The sequence below is a fragment of the Triticum aestivum genome, chromosome 2A, assembly GCF_018294505.1.
Source record: "Triticum aestivum cultivar Chinese Spring chromosome 2A, IWGSC CS RefSeq v2.1, whole genome shotgun sequence".
Classification (NCBI taxonomy): Eukaryota; Viridiplantae; Streptophyta; class Magnoliopsida; order Poales; family Poaceae; genus Triticum; species Triticum aestivum.
Genome location: NC_057797.1, coordinates 463,356,062 through 463,363,326, shown reverse-complemented (window position 1 = coordinate 463,363,326; position 7,265 = coordinate 463,356,062). Strand labels below are relative to the sequence as shown.

At 43.5% G+C, this 7,265-nt stretch overlaps 1 long non-coding RNA gene across 2 annotated transcripts; it reads right to left on the bottom strand.

The window, feature by feature from the left end:
* Positions 1-3,325: 3,325 nt before the first annotated feature.
* Positions 3,326-5,283, bottom strand: LOC123185407 (uncharacterized). Of its 2 annotated transcripts, XR_006493375.1 has the most exons (5): positions 5,074-5,283; positions 4,890-4,985; positions 4,519-4,789; positions 4,224-4,323; positions 3,326-3,514 (listed from the first exon to the last, which is right to left on the bottom strand). It is a non-coding gene; the product is annotated as an uncharacterized lncRNA (long non-coding RNA). The 2 variants fall into 2 exon arrangements; XR_006493374.1 differs by having other exon boundaries at positions 4,890-5,275.
* Positions 5,284-7,265: the final 1,982 nt, after the last annotated feature.

The following is a 7,265-nucleotide window of genomic DNA, read 5'->3' as shown; positions in this document are numbered from 1 at the left end:
TCTTTAAGAACAACAATACTCAAAAGGGTGGCCATTGCCTTTGTCTATTCAGCGAAGGTAAAGAACTGCATGTTTTGGTGGTTATAGATTGAGAATTAACCTGAGAAGGTTGTCGAGATAGATTATTAGTAGACGATGCAGGACCTGTTGAAAGCTGATCACATATTTCCTGAATGTCCATTGACCTGTGTTGTGACATGCATGAAACTGAAAACTGTTGTTCATACCGTCGAATAAAGAAAACTGAAATTGTGGTGTTTCCATATATATATTTATTAGAAATTACTAAGCTTATTGAACATGTAAATAATCCATAACAGAAAACATGAATTCAAATGCAACAATTAAAACATTTCTACAAACCAGATAAGAGCACACTAACACCTACATATTATTTGCGAGGCTGCGGATTGCAAGTTAAAACAAAATCAGTGTAGGGTTATAAAAGTTGACCTTGATTTATAATAAAAGAACACATTCTAGCAAAAGAACATATGTTCTGTTGGTAGAGATTCAAGACTAATTGTGTGCATACACAAGGAACACATGTTCCAGATATTGAAATGGACCCAAGCAAAAAAATGCACGGCCTTATTTATGAAATTTAGACCACAATGTCTTAGCAAGCATATGCTCCTAAGAAAGAAGGCAGGTCTAGGCATAAAAAAGGTTTCATCTGTGAGAAGCACTTTCACAAACACATGTTGTGCAACTTGTTCTACTAATCAAAGCAAACCAGCAAGAGGAGAAGACCAAAATCAGCAACCTGCAAGCTGAAGATGGGGCATTGCAACTTGTCATCTGTTGTTGTCTGAGAAGAGGAAAAAAGGGGAGGAGACGGAATGAAGCGATCATTGATTGAGAGAGAGAGAGATTTGGTGAAGCTCACCTCGGTGTGCGACATGAGATGCCCTCGCCATTGCTTGACGTGTGCGCAGCCCTGAAGCCGCGACTGTGGTACCCCGAAGCCGTGACCGCGGTCTTGACCACCGCTCTTGCCGCGTCTTCAGCTTGCTGCACGCATTGCGATGAGGCCGACGCGGCTGCTGCTCCCCTTCTCCTGCTGAGTCCGGATCGAGGGCGCGCTCCTCGGCTCGAGCTCCTCCTGCCGAGGCCTCCATCTCTAGCATCCCTGGCCGCCCAATGAGCGAACATACAGATTTCATAAAAAAAAAAGATAACTTGTGGAGAGGAAGGGGATTAGAAAGAGGAACTCACGGGGGACATGCAACGAGAAGAGATGGGGAATGAGATGGCGACCGCCGCCGTCCTTGCGCCTCCCATTCTTCCCATCCCTCTCCTCCCTCTCCTCACGCCCAGCTCGACTACGACCCCGCGCGCTAGCACCTCCGACTCAACCAACCGCGCCGCCCGGACACGATATCCGTCGCGCCGCCATGACCACGGCCTCCTCTTCCTCCTCCTCCACCTCCTCGTGCATCTGCCATCACTGCAGCCACTCCTTCTGCCGAGCACAAGTGGTGGCGTCGGGGAAGTGGAGGGAAAGAGGAGCTCGGGGCGGCGACTGTGAGGGGATTGGGGGGAAAAGCTTTAGTCTCCTCTTTCCTATCTCTTTCTCCCTCGTCCCCTTCCTCTTCTCTCTCTTCTAGCTGTCGTCACCCTTTAGGTGCAGGTCGCGGGCCCCGCCGGGACGGACACGGGAGAGGACTTTGGCCGACCACAAGCTCCGGACGCGGGAGATGACTCCAGCTCGAATCTAACGCCGCCGCCGCCCTTCGCCTGTAGGTCGCCACCGCCAGGATGGACGCAGGAGAGGAGCCATGGAGGATAAAGGGCGCGACGAAAGAGATGAGCGACGACGGCGACCACACGCTGTTGCAGAGGAGGAGATGAGGAGAGGAGGAGGCAGCGTAGGGGTGATGGAGAGAATGGGAAGAGGGGATGCAGGGCTCGAGGGGCGAGCGATTGGTGGCTCGAAGGGGCGGGCGGTTGGTCTAGGGTTTCACCGTGAGAACCCCACGCTCGCTGCGGAGCTCATCTTTTCGCACACAGGATAAGCGCGAGACACGCTGTAAAACTGGACCCACAAGAAAAGGAGGACCGCCCGTCATCCAGCGGCACATGAAAGTATGACGTGTAGATGAATGGGTGGCTGGATTTTCAACAGCGGGGTAGAAGCACGCCAGCGAGGCAGATCGGACGAAGCAAAATCACCTCACGATGCAAAGCCTCCAGAACGGCGGGTAGGGTAGCAGGGTTTATATGTTCGATGTTGCCTATTCACGTAACTGGTCCAAGCCCACTTTCATGTCCCATTCCTTCGAGAAGATCCTGAACAAGAAGAGGATCATGATGGTGCTCCCAATTGGCGCTCTCAGCACCAGTTAGCCATCCCCACACTCGAAAGGAGAGATATAGCAGGCCGGGCCAGAAAAACGAGAAATCAGCGCTCGCTCGGTCGCTCGTCCATCCGCTCGCTCGCACATATCTTTCTTTTTGAGTCGGGACTCGCATGCATCTCAATGGTACACCAGTTTGCCCTTTGACTTTTGGAAGAAAAAATTAATCATAGATCTACTACTTTTTTCAAATTTGAGAAGAAGTTTGCGAGTTTCAGGAAAAAGAACAAAATAATTTGCAAAAACAAAGAAGTTTGTGAATTCAAAACTGTTTAGGGATTTTGAAAGAAAGGTCAAAAACTTCAAAAAAGAAGTTCATGAATTTGGGGAAAAAACTTCATTGATTTTGAAAAAAAAACAAATTTGAAGAAAGTTCATCGATTCTAAAAAAAGTTCATCGAATTTGAAAAAAAATCATCAGTTGTGAAAGAAAAAAATCATCGACTTTTAAAAAAATCACCAAAATATTTAAAAAGTTCATTGATTTTGAAAAAAAGTTAATCAAATTTGAAAAAAGTTCATCAATTTTTTAAAACAATCATTGTTAGTGTACTTCACTCGGAAGGAAGAGATCGCGTGTTCGATCGCTCGAATGAACACGTGATCTCTTCCTTCCATGCGGACAAAAAATACATTAGAGAGAACATCTGGCACAAAAATATAATGTAAAGCTCGGCTTAGGTCACAAACATATTACCTAGCTTGATAAAAAACACTACAGCTCATGTTCAATCTAAAGACTTAACAGGACACGAGTCTGTTAAATCATAAACAATCATGGCAGGCCATTAACATAATTCAGTAGAAGATCATACAAAATTAGGACAACAAGCAAAGTTGAGGTGATACTGTTTCAGGAACAATAGACAAAAGCATGGATATGAACCTGTTGAGTGCAAATGTAGCATCAAATCAAAGTGTAATCAGATTTCACAAACAAAACAAAAAAACATAACGGGACACAATAGCAACAGAATTATCTGATTCACATGCTCAAGCAGAAGTCGGCAGCACAGTTTCAAAGGTTTGTTACTCTGATTCAAACATTTAGTTCATTACATAATATATAATACAGATAGTCCTTATGAATCAACACACTTTGACGATGACATCCTACTCCATGCTTCCTTTTGAGGTTTCCAATCTTAACGGTACTGCGAAACAAGAGTGTACATTCAGTAATCTAAAATTAATCTGTGCACAACACGAACATTCAGGTATTCGGAAATAAAAGAGATGTACAGTAAAAACAAATGCATCAGAACAGAAACATAATTTACCCAAACCTATGAATTCAAGCATAAAACCTACAATTAATCAGAAATATCCTTCCAATGTTCAATCATCTACATACTCCAGTACATTACAGTTACTCAGGATATGTATATATACCTACTTAATGGATATACATACTATTGCAATGCATTCCATGTATGTGGGAACAACAAAATAGAGCTTTGTACCAAAGTCATGAAGATAGTTGCAGCAACGGTCCTAAGATGACTTATGGTGTTTAATGATTCATGAGTTTAGATCAAAGAGATGACAATATTATAAGGCAGAACATGAGGTGATGATTGCGAAAGTTGACCAGGAAGATTATTGGAGCAGGAGGGGAGCAGCACACGCATCTATCCAACAAGTGAATCTAACATGCCATATCAAACATTACGTAATAGTCCATGCTACCTTACCTGCTGGTGGTCTACAACAAATTAAACTAGTTCACCATACAGAGAAGCCTTGTTGACAAATCATGTAACATTGCAAAGAAAGCATGGAGTGACATAAACTATCACTCGGATGATATAAAATTCAGGCATGGGATTCAGGAAATCGACCAACGGTGTGGCTACCGCATACCTTGATGAAGCCAATGTCCTTGGCGTTGCTGCGGAAACACTGCCTGCAGCACATTAGCCCGTACTTGCGGATCAGGCCATGTGAGTTGCCACAGACACGGCTGCAACAACAAAAACCCAAGCCGCAACCCGTCACAAACTCAGCAAATAATACAAGGCACGTAAATCTTGAATCTCAAACACAAGCTAAGCGACCAGCTTGCGCCGCGGATCTACACGTACATAGAGAAACCGCCTCTTGCTACCAATCTAAGACAGGGCACGGTATGTAGGTGCTAGAGAGAGGGGATTATTACCAAACCCTGGATCCGGGGCCGTAGTTCTTGGGGTGCGAGTTCCAGACATTCGAGTGTCCAATGGCTGCAGCCACCTGCTTATGCGTCTCCTCGGCTGTTAACTCAAAAGTCACTGTAGGCTCTGACAAGAAGTCGTCATCGTTGTCATTCTCCTCTTCTAGTAACTGAAAATCCACTTCAAGGTCCTAGAACAGGTACTCGTCATCCTCCATCTCCTGAGCGTCCTCCATCTCCTCAGCAATCGTTCTGGTCTGCTGCGTCTCTTTGGGGCCTGGAACAAAGAACAAACAGGAAGTCTTTAGACAAGAACGGAAAGGAGGTAACTAGGATACATTATGAAGCTTACTAGTATGAATTACTATGAAGCTGACCTGATGCTACGGTGGGTAATGCGTACGGTAGTGGAAGATTGCTATATGGGTACGCCTCATCCAGAATCATGTAACATACCCTCTCGAGCTCCAATGCTTTGGCATCCAATGAGAAACATGCAATAGTATCATGTCCAAATACATGTCTCCCTTCGGAAGAAAAAACTCTACACATGTCACCTACAACAATTCTTTTCTCTTCGCGCCATGGTCCGGAAATATCACCTTCACTTTGCCAATAAATGATCATGCTTCTGTCATAGTCTTGGTACGTTAGAAACATCCCGAGACTGCCTTCATCTGCCTCCACGATACATATGTCTTCATCACAAACTCTGTCCATGGGAGGGCCATCAATAGTAGAAAACTCCATTGTCATGGGGTCAAGAACCAGCGTTTCCCATCTATTGATATTAGATACGAAGTAGAAGCGGCCGTGAGCATATTGTGCACGGCAGTGGTTAACCATCCCTGGCAGAGTAAACAAACGGGAGCCAACAGGACGCTTCGCACTGACAAGTCCAGGAAGAGAAGACATGGGTATCAAAATGGTCTCCTCTCGGCGCCATCCTAATCACTCTGAAGGCTGTCTGACCAGGTCTCATATAAATCAGGTGAGACCCGCCCTGATGAATGACATGTGGCATTCACAAATCACAAAGCATCTAATCTCTCCCCCCCTGATTTCAGGTGGGGGGTGGGGTGGATGCTTTGTGATTTGTGAATGACACGTGTCATCCATCAGGATGGGTCTCACCTGCTAATCCGTGAGACCTGGTCTTATAGAATTTTTTTCCGTTGGGGAGGGGGAATGATCAGAGCACGCGTTTTTTTTTTGAGAAAGGATCAGAGCACGCGTAATTTTAGGGTTTGTGTAGAGTCCTATGGCTGTCTAAATGGGCTCAATACACCCGTTTGGCCCATAAGGAAAACACATTCAATCTCTCTCCGTCTATTTGTGGAGTGCTCTATTATTTTTAGAATTTGGAGAGCTCCTGTTTGGCGCCTTAAGCGCCCGAACAGGTAGCTGGCGCCCACGCACCGCACCTCATGGGCCAGCCCACCACGTGCAGTAGAAGGAAAAATGCCTCACGAAAAAATCACGCAAAAAAGTGTGGCTACAAGGACTGGAACTCGCGCCTTGCAGGCACAACACAAGAACAATTTTCTTAACCACTACAGCCGGTAAGCACCACGACTACAATGGCCGCGAAAGTTTTAAGAACCAATGTATGCGCTCTATTTATTAGATTTGTGAATTATTTGATTTTTTTTGGAAAAGTTGATTTTTTAAATAAAAAGAGTTCATCAAATTTTGAAAAAAGCTTATGAATTTTAAAAAATAGTTCATTGATGTTTAAAAAAAGTTCATCGAATTTGAAAGAAAAGTCATCGATTTGAAAAAAGTTCATCAAATTTGGAAAAAGTTCATCCATCTTTTTCAAAAGAGTTCATCGGATTTGAAAAAAGTTCATCGATTCTGTGAAAAGGTCATCCAATCTAAATAAAGTTCATCGAATTTTAAAAAGGTTCATTGACTTTGAAACAAAGTGCATCGATTAAAAAAAAGTTCATCAAATCTAAAAAAAGTTCATCGAATTTGAAAAAAGTTTGTTGATTCTAAAAAAAAGTTCATCAAATCTGAAAAAGTTTCATAGAATTTGGAAAATAGTTCATCGATCTTGAAAAAAGTTCATCAATCTTGAAGAAAAGTTTATCAATTTTAAATAAAAAATCATGAATTTGAAGAAAAAAGTTCATGCATTTAGCAGAAATGAAAAAAATCACGAATTTCAAAAAGGTTTTGCGAATTTAAGAAAAGTATTGATTTAAAAAAACATATTTCCTTAATGATAATTGAAACTGTCCTATAATCACGGGAGAAGATTCTGGGCGCGAGGAAATTGGGAAGGGATCGTGCGAGAGCAGAAGCGGATCGAGCGGCTCCAGAATCATGTGAATCTGTCGCTAACTTCCAGTCGACTGGGAGTTAGCTTTCTTGATTTGTAAAAAGAAAAGAAACGGAAAAGGAAAGAGAAAGAGAAAAAGGAAGAAAAGCCGGCCAAAACAAATAAGAAAAAAAACAAAAGAGAGAAACCACTGCGTTTTTAACTAAGAATAAAGCCATGCCTAAAGTCATCACTACTGCTATCGTAGTCTCTTGGTTGCCTCTCTCTGTACGTTACCTAGAGATCTCGAGTTTGAAACTAGTTGGGCACATCTTTTTTGAACTTTAATAGAATAGAAAAAAAGTGAGTGTGGGCTGGCCCAAGGCGGAGAGGGGGGTGTGCGCCGGTTAGGGGATTTCCCTAAATCCGGCGCTTAAGGCGCCCAAAAGGATCTGGCCTGGGACGACCAGAGCTAGATCTGGATCGT